General features: G+C 40.8%; 1 protein-coding gene across 3 annotated transcripts in view; it reads left to right on the forward strand.

The window, feature by feature from the left end:
- The window catches only part of LOC109935405 (rho GTPase-activating protein 21), a 236,932-nt gene that overhangs the window by 108,236 nt on the left and 114,391 nt on the right, over window positions 1-14,305 (forward strand). The gene's annotated exons all lie outside the window — the stretch shown is intronic.

Raw genomic sequence — 14,305 nt, forward strand, 5'->3', positions numbered from 1 at the left:
GCCTCAAAATAAAGGGAAGCAGATGTAGGACTGAGGTCAGGAGGAACTTCTTCACCCAAAGGGTTGTGAATCTGTGGAATTCCCTGCCCAGTGAAGTGGTTGAAGCTACCTCGCTGAATGTTTTTAAGGCAAGGCTAGATAAATTTTTGAACGGTAAAGGAATTAAGGGTTATGGTGAGTGGGCGGGTTTATGGAGCTGAGCCTCAAAGAGATCAGCCATGATCTTATTAAATGGCAGGGCAGGCTCGAGGGGCCAGATGGCCTACTCCTGCTCCTAGTTCTTATGTTCAAGGCTTTCCATGCCTCTAACTTCCAGCATTTCAAATTGTATCTGTAATAGCAGACAATAGGCTAGGAAATCTACTGCAATTAACTTACATTTTGCTACCCTATCAACTATAAGGCATGAGCCGGGAGTGTGACGGAACCCTGTTTACTGGTCTGGATGAGTGCAGAAAGAAAAGAGATCAAAACGTAGAAGCTTAGCGGCACCCAGGTCAAATTAACCTGCTTTATTGGTACCTTTGCCACTACTTTCAACATTCACCCCCTTCAGTACAAAAGTGTGTGCCATCAATAGAATGCACTGCAGAAACTCGCTAAGGCTCCTCCACAGACCCTTGACCTCTGCCATCTAGAAGAACTGCATTCCTTCCAAACCCCACTCCATCCTGACTTGGAAGTATATAACCATTCCCATACATTTGCAAGGGCTCCTGTCTTTCACAGCACTGCGGGTGTCCCGACTATTTAATAACAGCAGTAGTTCAAGAAGCCAGCCCACCACCACTGTCTAAGGCAATTTGGGATGGGTAATAAAAGCTGGTGTAGTCAATTATGACATATCCAATGACTGAATAAAAAGGTCATATTCCAGCACGTGAATTGCAGCGTTTGATCTCTATGGCCTTAAATGAAGCAGTGAAGATATTTTATTTTGAATCAACAAATATACAGTTTCCTCTCTTGCACAGACAACATTTCTTTTTCCCTTTCATCTGTCTTCATTTATCCCTATTCTTAATTTCACTACCTCCCTTAACTTCAATTAAAATTCTCATTCCCACCATAGTTTAAGTTGCTTCCAAAAGGAGCTGAATTCTTCTTGGTCAATGTTTCAACTCCTAATGCTATTTAAAGACATAGCGTCGTACAGCATGGAAACAGATCCTTTGGTCAAACAAGCCCATGCTGACCAAGTTTCCCCAAACTAAACCTTTCCTAATCATGTACCTGTCCAAATGTCTTTTGAACGTTGTGACCGAATCTGCATTTACCCACCATTTCTGGCAGTTGATTTCACGTATGAGCCACCCCCTTTGTGAAACCGTGCCCTCAAAGTCCCTTTTCTTTAATCTTTCTCCTCTCACTGTAACAATATGCCCCTAGTTTTGAACTCCCCTCACCCTAAGGAAAAACACCTTTTGTATTCATCTTGTTTATGCCCTTATGATTTTATGCACTTCTGCAAGATAACCTATCAACCCCTTATGCTCCATTGAAAAAATATTTGAGTCCAGAGCTTTAATATGGCCCTATATCTCTAGATGCTGTTCTGATATCTTTTCTGTTCTAGGACAAGTTGTAGGAAAGGAACTTTCCCTTGGTATTGATCCTTCATCTACCTGTAGCATCCAGCCTTTCTATTGCAACCTTCCGTGTTTCTTCCCTAATAGTCACAGAGCAATTAGTTCCTTTTTTTACTGTTTCTCTTTTGTCATTTGTATACTGAAACTCTGTGCTTCTTTCTCTTTGCTTTGTTGAAATTGAGACAGTTTGAATGCAGTCCTATACTGTCTACTTTTTCTAATTGGTCAGCTTTTTATCCTGTCAAATTTCCGTTCTCGCTGGCTTTTACAGGCTTTTAAAACCCCAGTTTAGCAAAATCTAAATTAGTTGCTATACCTTGATGTTAGTTTCAAAAAAACTTCATAGGATGTGGGTATTGTTGGTAAACCTAGAAATGTGTTGCCTATGCCTAATTGCCCTTGAGATAGCTGTGATGATGGAATGTTTGAATTATATCAGCATGGAATGATGTGACTTGGAGGGCACCTTGTGAGAAATGTTGGTTTATCAGTAGAGATCATGTTTGGAAGAATCCTTGGAATGCTGCAGCAATGCATATTGCATAAGGTGCACACTGCAGTCACAGTACTCGGATGGTGGAGGCATGACTGTTTCAAGACCTGGGGAAGGTGCCATTGAAGATGTGGGATCATTGAGTTATCGATTTAAGGAGGCAATTACTGCAGTCATTGTGGGGAGGATGTCTTAAAAAGCTCTTCAAATGAATTCATCTGGGTTGAGCTTAGAAATGAAAGGAAAAGGGGCAACAATTTTGCTGGAATTATGACAGTCCTCCCAACAATCAGGGAGAGAGGCAAATCACAAAGGTGTGAGGGGAATAGGGTTATAATAGGGGAATTCAACTTTAAGTTAACGGGGATCAGGATTACATGTGGATTTTTTGAAGTGCATCCATGAGAGCTTTTTGTGCCAGTATGTAGGCAGTCTCACTAGAGATGGCGCAGTGATAGACCTAATCCTAGGGAATGAAGCTGGTCAAGTGGTTGACGTGTCAGTGGGCAAGCCTTTTGGGGATAGTGACCATAACTCTAAGTTTCAAAGTCATTATGGAAAGGGATAAGGATAGTGTAGAAGTGTCTGAAATTGACCTCCCACCAATTTAATGTCATACAGTAATACAGCATGAAAACAGGCCCTTCGGCCCAAACTGATCTATGCCAGTCATGGAGCCCACGCAGCTAGTTCTAATTGCCTACATTTGGTCCATATCCCTCTAAACCATTCCCATCCATGTACCTATCCAAATGTTTTTTAAATGTTGCTTTTGTACCTGCCTGAACCAGTTTCATTGACAGCCTGTTCCATATGTGCACTCTTCTCTGCATGAAGACATTGCTCCTCAGGTTCTTCTTAAATGTTTCCCCCCGTCTGCCCTCTCGTTTTCAATTCCTCATCCCTGGGGAAAAAAGACTATATATTCATTCATCCTATCTATGGCCCTCATGATTTTATACACCTCCATAAGGTCACCCCTTATTCTCCTACATTCCAGGGATTAAAGTCCTGTCGTGGCCAACCTCTCCCTATAACTCAGGCCTACTAGCCCTGGCAACGTCTTTGTACATCATCTTTGCACACTTTCCAGTTTGGGTATGTCTTTCCTATAAAAGAGTAACCAAAACTGTACACAATACTTCAAGTATGCCCTCACATATGACATGTACAACTGTAGCATAACATCCCAAGACCTATACTCAATGCCTCAATCGATGAAGGCCAGCATGCTAAATGCCGCCTTCACCACCCTGTCTACCTGTGATGCTGCTTTCAACGAACTATGTACTTGTGCTCCTAGGTCCCTTTGTTCAACAACACTCCTCAGGACCTTACCATTTACTATAAGTCCTTGGTTTGACTTTCCAAAGTGCAACACCTCACACTTATCTGTATTGAATTGCTTTTGCCAATCCTCAGCCTACTTCCCCGTGTGATCAAGATCCCTCTGTGATTTTTGATAATCTTTGCTGTCAATAATACCTCCTAATTTTGTATTATCCACAAACTTGCTAATTATGCCTTGTACATTCAAATCCAGATCATTTTTGTAAGTAACAAATAACGAAGGTCCCAGCACTGACCCCTGTGGCACACCACCGGTCACAGGCCTACAGTCTGATAAATAGCCTCAGCCATCACCCTCTGTTCCCTTCCATCGAGCTAATTTTGAATCCAATTAGCTAGCTCTCTGGATCCCATGTAACCTAACTTTTATGACTAGCCTGCAATGCGGGACCTTGTCAAAGGCCTTACTAAAGTCCATAGAGACAACGTGGACTGCCCTACTCCCCTCAATCCTCTTGGTTACCTCTTCGAAAAAACCCTAAAAGATTTGTCAGACATGACATCCTGCGCACCAATCCATGCTGACTAACCCTGATCAGACCTTGATTATCCAGATGTTGGTTGATCCTCCCCCTCAGTATCCTCTCCAATAACTTGCCTACCACTGATGTCAGGCTCCCTGGTCTGTAGTTCCCTGGCTTGTCTTTGCTACCTTTCTTAAACAATAGAACAACATTAGCGACCCACCAGTCTTCTGGAACTTCACCAGTGGCTAAACCCTAGCGTCCCACAAAGTTAGAGGATGGACTTGTTCAGACTCTGGATTTATCCACCTTAATGCGCTTTAAGGCTGCAAACACCACCTCTCTGTTGATATGTATGCAGTCCAAAGCTCCCACTGGTTTCCCTTCTTTCCTTAACATCCATGATTCTCTCCTCCGTAAACACGGAGGAGAAATATTGATTAAAAATCTTCCCCATCTCCTGTGGCTCCACACAGACGGCCATACTGATTTTTAAGGGGACCTATTCTCTCCCTAGCCACCTTTTTACTCTTAATATAGCTATAGAACTTCTTGAAATTATCTTTAACCTTATCTACCAGATCCGTTAGACAGGACCTGGTAGACATGGACTGGGAGCAGCTTTTGCAGGTAAATCTACATCTGGAAAGTGGGAGTCTTTTAAAAGTAAATACAGTGAGCATTCAGGGCCAGTATGTTCCTATGAATGAAGGGCAAAGGCAGCTAGTCCAGGGAACCCTGGATATCGAGGGATATTGAGAGTGTGATGAAGAGAAAGGAGAAAGAATGTGTTAGATACAGAGCATTAAAGGCAGGGGAATCCCTTCAGGAGTACAAAGTTGGTAGGGGGATGCTTTAAAAATAAATTAGGAGGGTAAAGGGCCACAAAATATCTTTGGCAGATAGGATTAAGGAAAACCCAAAGGCATTTTTTAAGTATTAATTGAGCAAGTGGATTACCAGGGTAAGAGTGGGGCCTGTTTGGGACCAAAGGGGCAATCTCTGTATGGAGCCAGAGGAGGTGTGAGATATTAAATGAATATTTCTCATTTATAATGGCAAAGGAAAAAAAAATTGCAGCTGTCAATTTAATTTGGGATAATGACATTCTAGAGCTTGTTTGAAATGAATAAGGAGGCAGTATTGAATGTTTTAGCAGGCATAAAGATGCATAAATCTCTAGGGCCCAAGGAGATGCCTCCCAGGCTGCAATAGGAAGCAAGGGAGGAGATTGCTGGGGCCCTGGCAGAGATGTTTAAAACTTTGGCCACAGATGAAGTACCAGATGACTGGAGGATAGCTAATGTGATTCCTTAGTTCAAGAAGAGTATCAGGGCCAGGTATTTACAGACCAGTTAGTTTGGTGTCAGTGGTAGGGAAATTATTGGAAAATACTGAGGAACGGGATTAATCAACAAGGGAGGATTGGTCAAGGATAATTAGCATGGATTTGTTGGAGGGAAGATCCTGTCTGATTAACTTAATTGTGTTTTGAAAAGCTGAGGGCAGTGCAGTTGATGTGGTTTACGTGGACTTCAGTATAAGGCCTTTGACAAGGTGCTACATGGAAGGCTCGTCCAGAAGGTAAAAGCCCATGGGATCCAAGCATTGGCAAACTCCATTCAAGATTGCCTCATATTTGCAAGCCAATGTGAGATGGTGGTGGGTTGTTCTTGTGATTGGAAGCCTGTGACCAGTGGTTGATCAGAGATTGGTGCTGGGACCCTTGTTTGTCATGTACATTAGTGACTTGGATGTGAATGTAGAAAGTATAATTAGTAAGTTTGCATATAACACAAAAATTGTTGATGTTGAGGAGGATGATCTCAGGCTGATTATTGATCAACTGGTAAATTGGCAGAGTGGAATTTAATCCTGATAGGTATGAGGAGATACATTTCAGGACGTCCAACAGAAGGATTTACACTATGAATAATAGGTCCTTAGGAAGTACTGAGGCACAAAGGGACTTTAGTGTACAAGTCCATAGAGCCCATGTGCTGTTATCGACACATATCGACAGGGTGGTGAGGGCATATAAGATGCTTGTCTTCATTAGCCAGGTCATAGAATATAGGAACAAGGCAGTCTTATGACATTACAAAACATTGTTTCGGCCACAGATGGAATACTGTGTGCTGTTCTAGTCGCCACGCTATCAGAAGAACGTGATTGCACTGGCAACGGTGAAGAGGAGATTTCCCAGGATGTTGCCTGGAATGGAAAGCCTCAGCAGTTGGAAAGACTGGATATATTGGGTCCAGGTTTGTTCTCTTAAAGCAGAGGAGGCTGTGAGGTGGGGGAAGACGGGATATACAGAATTGTGAGGGGGTAGATCGTGATAATCTTTTTGCCATGGCAGACATGTCTAAGACTAGAGGGCATAAGTTAGGGTCACTGGTTTAGAGGGAATCTAAGGAAAAATAATTTCACTCAGAGGATGGTAGAAATACGGAACAAAGTGCCGAAGTGGATTTTGAAGGTGGGCACTCCAGCAATATTTAAGAAGCATCTGGATGAACAATTAAAATGCTGGAATATAGTAGGCTACGAACTGAGTGCAGGTAAATGGGATTAGTATAGTTTGGCGTTTGTTGGTAGGCTGAAGGTCCTGTTTCTATGCTATATGATTGCATGAGCTACTTTGTCCTGGATGGTGGCTACTTGTCAGTAAAATGTCAGCCTTAGTTCAATGTTGCTCCTATTGCCTCTCAGTCGGAAGATTGCGGGTTTTAAGTCCCACTCCAGAGACTTAAATGAATAATCTACTTTTAATTTCAATGCAATACTGATGGAATGTTGCATTGCCATGTGTTGTCTTTCAGATGAGAGATCAAAACCTACCTTCTCAAGGGGGCAGAAAACATTCCATGGCCATTTAAAGAAATGCAGTGAAGGTCTCCCTGTATATGTGGCAATGTTTGTCTCTTAATCAACATTACCAAAACACAGTCTTGTCATTATCTCATTGTTGCCTCAGGGACCATGCTGCAAAAATTAGGTGCTATGTTTCCATATTTTCAACAGTGACTTTCAGAAATATTTCATTTGATGTACAGTGTTTTTGTGATTTTTGTGGGAAAGGTGATGTAAATAAGGCTAGGTTTGTTCTTTTCATTATAAGATCATATGCCTGCTTCAGATGTAATTACTTAACTGATACAAACAGGAATCAAATGGATGGGGCCCTCTTGTGGTGCAGTGGTAATGTCCCTACGTCGGACTGAGAGGCCCGGGTTCAAGTCCCACCTGTTCTAGAGGTCTGTATTAACATCTCTGAGCAGGTTGATTTAGATAAATAGGAATCCAATGGATCTACGGTCCTTGTGGATGGATTAGTCCCACTCAATGCAATTGTCAAATTACCCATCAGACTTCTTGGATGAAAACTTATTAATCTTTACATTATTTTCTTTAATTTAGAACTTTCCAGCTGAACAAAAATAAGCTATTGCTTTTTGGTTCTGGCCTCATGTCTTCATCCTCTGGAAAATGCTATTTTCTATGACTGGGTATCCTAATTTCAGCATGTTCTTTTAGTTGCAAAATCTGCAAGGTTACACGGGAATGGATGCCACATATAATTACATGTAATTATTTTATAAATGGTCTTTAAAACCACCTTGCTACTTGGTCACAAGACATAATTGCACTATTTTGCTGCTAACATTTGTTGAATAATTGGATTGTCTGTTACCTTGATGATAATGACTATCACGGTTATCTGTTTTTGTTTCAAAAAACTATTTTCTCCCATTAAAATTTGTATAACTAAAGGGACAGTTTATAACATTTGAATTGATCCATTAGTGGCCCAAAATATGTTGTTCAATTTTAGTTTGCTGAGATGGCTATCTAACCATTGTACAGATGCATATGCGGGTAATTCTTGCTGCATGCCAATACTCATGAACTCAAACTTAATAAAATTGTCCCATCAGAGGTTGTTTCATCTTCTCACAGGTACAGGAAACTTTTTCACAAAAGAAAGAAAACGGAGTCACAGAGGTTATTTCCTTTGCTCAAGGGTATGCAAGTACCGCATGGAATAGAGAAATATACTCCCCCTGTGGGATTGATTTTGTCCTCCATATTCAAGCATACATAGTAACCAGTTTGGTTTGGCTTGTACTAGTTGGACCCACTAACAGCATCTATGCCTTTATAGATCAAGTGACTTTTCAGTAAAGATGCTAGCTTAGGGTTGTGCAGTGGTCCCCTGGTTGATAAGCTGATTTTTGTAGGCACTTTAATATATCTTTCCCTTTAAGTCACACTTGCGTTTCAAACACAGATTTGTTATGAGCCACAGTCTTTTTTTCTGTGCATGTTCATTCCACAGGGTATTTGAATTCTTCCTATTCTGTCTCTTGTGCTTTAAAGAACAATTGCACTGTGCTAATTTGTGAGCATGTAGATAATTTGGAAAGTAAACACAAGCAAATCTTCTGTGACAGCACAGATGGTTCAGATGTTGCATCTTGGTGACTGAATCATTCAAAATTATACTTTAGAATTGACCAGTGCAGTGGCGTAGTAAACAACTTCAATTGAAAGGTTGCTTTCATCACATTGGGTTCTGTATGATTTAATTTTAAAAAAATCAATAGTTTTGAAGCAATGTTTTGCTGTACAAGTGTTGCTTGTGAAACTGCAATAACTTGTTAAATTTGAATTATTTTTCAAGTTTGCACTACGAAGCTGAAACACTAACCTGCTTATGTTCAAGCTATAAAATGTTAACTAAAGTTTGGCGACGGTTATACTTTAAATTTGGGATGTAATTGACATGCAGTTTATTATCTTTTCCCCTCCTGACACAATGTACTTGGGCTGTGAGCTAAATGAATCATACACTGGCAAAATAATATTGAGTAAATTATGCAGCAAGTATGCAGATGTTACCTTTTGGAGTTATGGTATTCCATAGAAGGTATACATGTTAAATATCCGTTTTCCTGATTGGTTGTAACTGAATAAGATTCAACAGATGAAGTAAATGTTCTCAAAATACAGAACTTCGTTGGTCTCAGTATTCCATGTGTTGGTTTTAATAATGGAAAGAGCTCAAGAAACTTTCTTTGCTTTAAAATTAAATTCCATTACTCCTCTTTATAATTAACCAAAATATGACTTTGCAACTCCAAAAATGTTTAATCTTAAATCAAGTTAAACCATGCCTAGACATGGAGATGCCAAGCCTATTGTTGTTTTCTTCTCTTTATTTGTTCATTCATTGCGTATATTTATGTTGCATGTTTTCTTTTGACTAACATATGTTACTATGGTAAAAATTCTTCTATTAAAGGAGGAAGCCAGTTTCCCTCTCCCTCTCCCTCTGCCCCCACCCTCTCTCTCCTCTTCCCCACCCCTCTCCTCTTCCACCCCCTCGCACTCTACCCTCCCGCCCCCTCCCACGCTGGTTTTATTCAGTCTTCAGTCCAGCTTAAGTGCAAACTGCTGTTATACAGAACCACCTTCTGAGGTGGAAACCAGTTCTTAAATATGTACCCTGGTACTCATCAAGAAATGCTGGATTGACTGGCATGCAGGACTGAGTTCTACCAGATCTTTGGGAGGCAGAAAACTGCCAAAATGGTGTAAGAAAGTGTATAAATGAAAATTCATCTCAATCAGGATTGCAATATCTTTGCATTCGCATGGATTTTAATGGGACATCATCTGGAGATTGAGGGAATCCCTCTGGATTGCTAAGTTTTAATTGTACATGTTCAGTATCTTAATTATAGGAACTGTCTCACTATCGTTACAACAGTAAAGTCCAGGCTTGTGTTAAAGGTTAACAGTGTGACCAAAACATGATAATGAGATGTAAGTTTTTTTTTTAAAAGAGGAAAAGTGTGCGAAAGTAATATTTTAAGTGAAGTGATCTCTCTGGGTGTTCAATACAATAAGCCTAAGCATGTTAGAGTGAAAATTCACCCACGGCCCCCAATTACCACCAGCACAACTGCATACCCGGTCCATGAATGGATAAATTATGGGCAAGTCAGAATTTTTTTGTTCTTTTGTAACTTCAGCCCAGTTCCAACAAATGCACTCAAGATTTAGTGGAGGCCTATTTGTATGCCCATAAGTATCCTAGTCTTCACTGTCAGAACTTTGATGCATGCAGGCACTTTGTGCAGCACTTGATGTCCTTATCAGATGTGAGGATTTTGTGCATTGAATATTGCTAAGCTTAACATCTCCAACATGAGTTTTCTGGAGCTCAAAAGTCTGAGCTGTTATTCACATAGATATTTAAAGTTGTTGTCCTGCTATCTAAATAAAATGTTCAGTTTTTACTAGACAGCAAAAGTTTGGAAAATTCCTGTGTTTTTCAGAACTTTGGAGTAGTTAGAATGGGAGGCAAAGTGGATGTGTTTTACAATACAACGGAAGAGAAATACCCTCACCTCTGGAGCAGCAATTACGAGCTGTATGATGTGATCAGGTGCTCAGAAGGGAGATGGTCATTCGGACATTTGCTCATGCATTGCAGAGGATACTACCTGCATTACAGGGTATAGCAAAGTAAGCTTAGCTTCTGCAGCTTCACTAGAATATTCAATCTGTGTTAGACATAGTATCCACACATTACTAGTTGTCCTAATTTTAATTTTTTTGGGTTCTTTTTCAGGTGCTATCAGAGATTTATCATGGTGTATCAATCTGTTGAGATTGAGGGGCAGTTGAGGGCTCTGGGTCTGTGTTGGATGGAGTTTAGAAGGATATGGGGGGAAATTTCATTGAAATTTAGAGAATACTGAGAGTCTTGGATAAAGTGAATGCGGAGAAGTTGTTTCCACCAGTAGGTGGGACCAGGACCCAAAGGCGCAGCCTCAGAATGAAGGGATGACCCTTTAGAACTGAGATGGGGAGGAACTTCTTAAACCTGAGGGTGGTGGATCTGTGAAACTCATTGCTGCAGAAAGCTGGGGAGACCAAGTCATTTAGTGTATTTAAGACATCTTATGGTTGCACATAAATGCATTAGACATTTACTCTAACTCTTAAACTATAGTTCCAGTCTCCTGTTATGAGTGGGAACTCTGATTCACCTTTCTGGTAGGAAAGCATCACCACAATCAGGTGCAACCATAGGAAGAGGTTGAAGCAGGTGTGAATCAGATCCCCTGGAAACTGTCATGAGGGATTCATACTATTGTAGTCTAGCACTCCAGACTTTTCATTTCAGGAATTAAACTTGAGAAGAGCCCCAGGGAAATAAGAAATGTACTCCCTATGACTTGGTTCATAACACCGGCAGGTGCCGTGCCATTGAGGCACAGGAGTACCAAACAATTACAAGCAACGTTGTAGTGCAAGCTGTTGGATTGTTGCAGATGCACTTCTGGAATTGCTGTTCTTGCTAGTGAGGGTGCCTGAAATCATAGTGATGTGCCACATTGGAACCTCATTGTCCAGGGGAAAGGATTGCAGTCAGTGGGATTTGAAGGGGATCATCAGTTATCTTCAGAAGAAGAGGAACATGAAAATAGGAAACCTGTCAGATCAGCTATGTACACTGCTGCTGTGGATACCATAATACTGCACAGGTTCAGCTAGTGGTACCTTGCACAGGAAACCATTAAAAATGAAATCCTCTGACTTGTCCCATCACCGGCATAAAGCCACCCTAATCCATTGCAATGAGCAGTCCTTTAGCAACAAATCCACCTATTGTCTGCCTACATCCTCTCAATGAGTTCTTTTTAGTTTTTCATGGGATGTGGGCTTTGCTGATAATGTTCATATAAAATAAGTGAAAGGGAATATAGATACTTGGTGCAATATTTTGCAAGGCATAAAAATGGTGCTATGGAATTTCAGCAACATAACATTTTGTCAAATGGCCACGTGCATATCCTTGGTGAATTATCATTTTCTCTTGCGCTTTCTATTATCTCTTGTATTGTGCAGCCCCTGTAGAAGTGAATGCCAGCTTCTCGTGCTCACTCTCGCTGCTCTAACTACTGAAAGCCTTGAACACCTAGACCCTTCAGATTTTGGAGCCTCTGAAAGATTGTCAAATCTGTTTCACAAGTTTGAAGCAGTCCGTGAGCTTTCCGGTTGAATGTGGCCTTAAGTTGGGGTGATAGATTGGGACAGCTTTCAGAGGAGTCCCCATTTCCATGACCACCTTTTTGTCATTAACGTTCAGTAGGTCTAGTGCTACATCCTGTTGTAGTGTATGTAGCCTAATGGCTATCAGTAACATGTTGTAAGGTCATAAATAGCATATCTTTAAACCTGTTTAAGAGTGCAGGCTTTTGACATCCAAATTCTGCACAAGCATGCATGGATTTATTTGAGAACTGTGCCTTAAGCTCCATGGGCACAGATTCCATGATAACTGTTTGAGGCCCTGGAAGTCAAAAGAAAGAGGTATAAATTAGTTGTGCAAAAATCACTGTCTTGAAAAAGTTCTGTGTACTCATTGTTCAATCGTTGATATAGTCAGCATATGTGTGTTTGAAATTTATGTAGTTCTGACACCATCTACCTGTGAACTTCCTAACTCTCTTGAGAACACTTGCACCACGTCTTCAGAGCATCCCCTCTACTTCTGTGCTGCCATATTTGAGGCAGCTCACCTCTCCTGTTCATTGTGTTTTCCTCTACAAGGTGCGAGAAAACAGACCAGTGACTACCTAACTTATAAATTCATTCAGTGGAGGTGATTTGAGATATGCAATATACTACATTAGCATTGGGATGAGTGTAATTAGAGAGTGAATTAATAGGGGTAATAAAGTGCTTAAAAAATGAAGAGTGCCTTTTGGTGACATTTAAATGGATGTGAAATAGAATGCAATGGAAAAAGCTTAGCAAGGCAAAATGAAAAGAGATGGAGACTTAATAGATTTAGGTGAATCAACCAAATGCCTCTGCTCACAGTCTCATTTCCTCCAAATATGGTTTCTTCTTCCTGTTGCTAGGGAAATATGTGCACCTCCTACTGACTATACCCCTCAGTAATTCCAAAGATATATAATAAAATCTGTCTTTGTTCTTTCTGCAAAATTTACCTTAACTGTCTCCTGTCTCCTCCGATTTAGAGTCAATAACTCTATTGGATGCACAGTATGTTAATGCACATCATATGCAGCCTGCATGTTTGAAGTTCAGAAGTCATAATCTGTTGGTTAAATTTATTTGTAATCATAGACATCAGTGGGTTTTGCCCATACAAATACAGCTTAACTCCTCTCTTTTCATGTTTTTCTGTCTTCCTTCCTCTTCCTCGCTCGTTCATGCTCTCATAAAAGTCAACAACAAAGAAAGAAGCCCTTCTGCCTATCAACCTTGCACAGATCAAAAGCAAGAACGTAGCTATCCTTATTCTGTTTTTCAGCACTTTGGCCCATAGCTTGAGTCTTGGCATCACAAGTGCACATCTAAGTACTTAAATGTTATGAGGGCTCCTGCCTCTTACGGAAAGTGAGTTCCAGAGACACACGCCGTCTGGATGAAGACAGTTTTCCTGCATCCCCTGTAAGCAACAGGAGGCTTATCATAAATCTGTGCACCCTAGTCACTTATGTTCACTCTCTGCATGTGAGGAAAGTGCTGCCTTCAGTAAATCTCTCCCAATTTCGGTCCAGACCAGTGTCTCTGATGTTACCAGCAATTGACCCTCCCCAACACTGACAGGTTCTCATATCATACCTATGTCTGTTCACCTGCTTACACCATTCAGTCTGAGTTGTACTTAGTAGGAGCTACATCCCTCCCATGATTCGTTATTCTTTTGTATTCTTCCCCACTTCCTTTTGTACTTTAAGTTCCTGAACGCATTTGATAGAATTTGATTAGGATAATAGAAGGACACCATTCAGGCTATGATGTCAATACTTTATCTCTACAACAGCACTTCAGTCGACTGCCTGTACCCTTTTTTTCCTCTCTCTAGCCCCACAAATATTTCCTTCTCAGGTAATGATCCAGTTCCCCTTATCACATTGAAACAATGCATTCTAAATAGTAACTAATCACTGCGGAAAAAGGGCTTTCCTCAGGCCCATTTTTTTTTCTTGTCAGTTGTATGCATACATAACTACATACAGTTTAGGATCAGAATTAGGTCATGTGGGCCCTTAATCCTGCCTTCCCATTGAAAAGGATCATGGCTCATCTAATTGTACCCTAATTATACATCTAATTATACTCCCACTTAACCCTGATCATCTTTTGTGCCCTTGCTTTCCAAGAATCTATCCATCTGTCTTAGATTTTCAAACCCACTGCTTCCACTACATTTTGAAAAATTCATTCATGGGATGTGGGTGTCCATTAGCTAAGCTGGCACTCATTTGCTGGGAGATTGTTAATTGCCCAGGTGAAAGTGATGATGGTGAGCTGATTTTTCAGAACCACTGGGGAGTCCATGGGGTGTAGGACAC

Source organism: Rhincodon typus, chromosome 2, assembly GCF_021869965.1.
Source record: "Rhincodon typus isolate 14 chromosome 2, sRhiTyp1.1, whole genome shotgun sequence".
NCBI lineage: Eukaryota > Metazoa > Chordata > Chondrichthyes > Orectolobiformes > Rhincodontidae > Rhincodon > Rhincodon typus.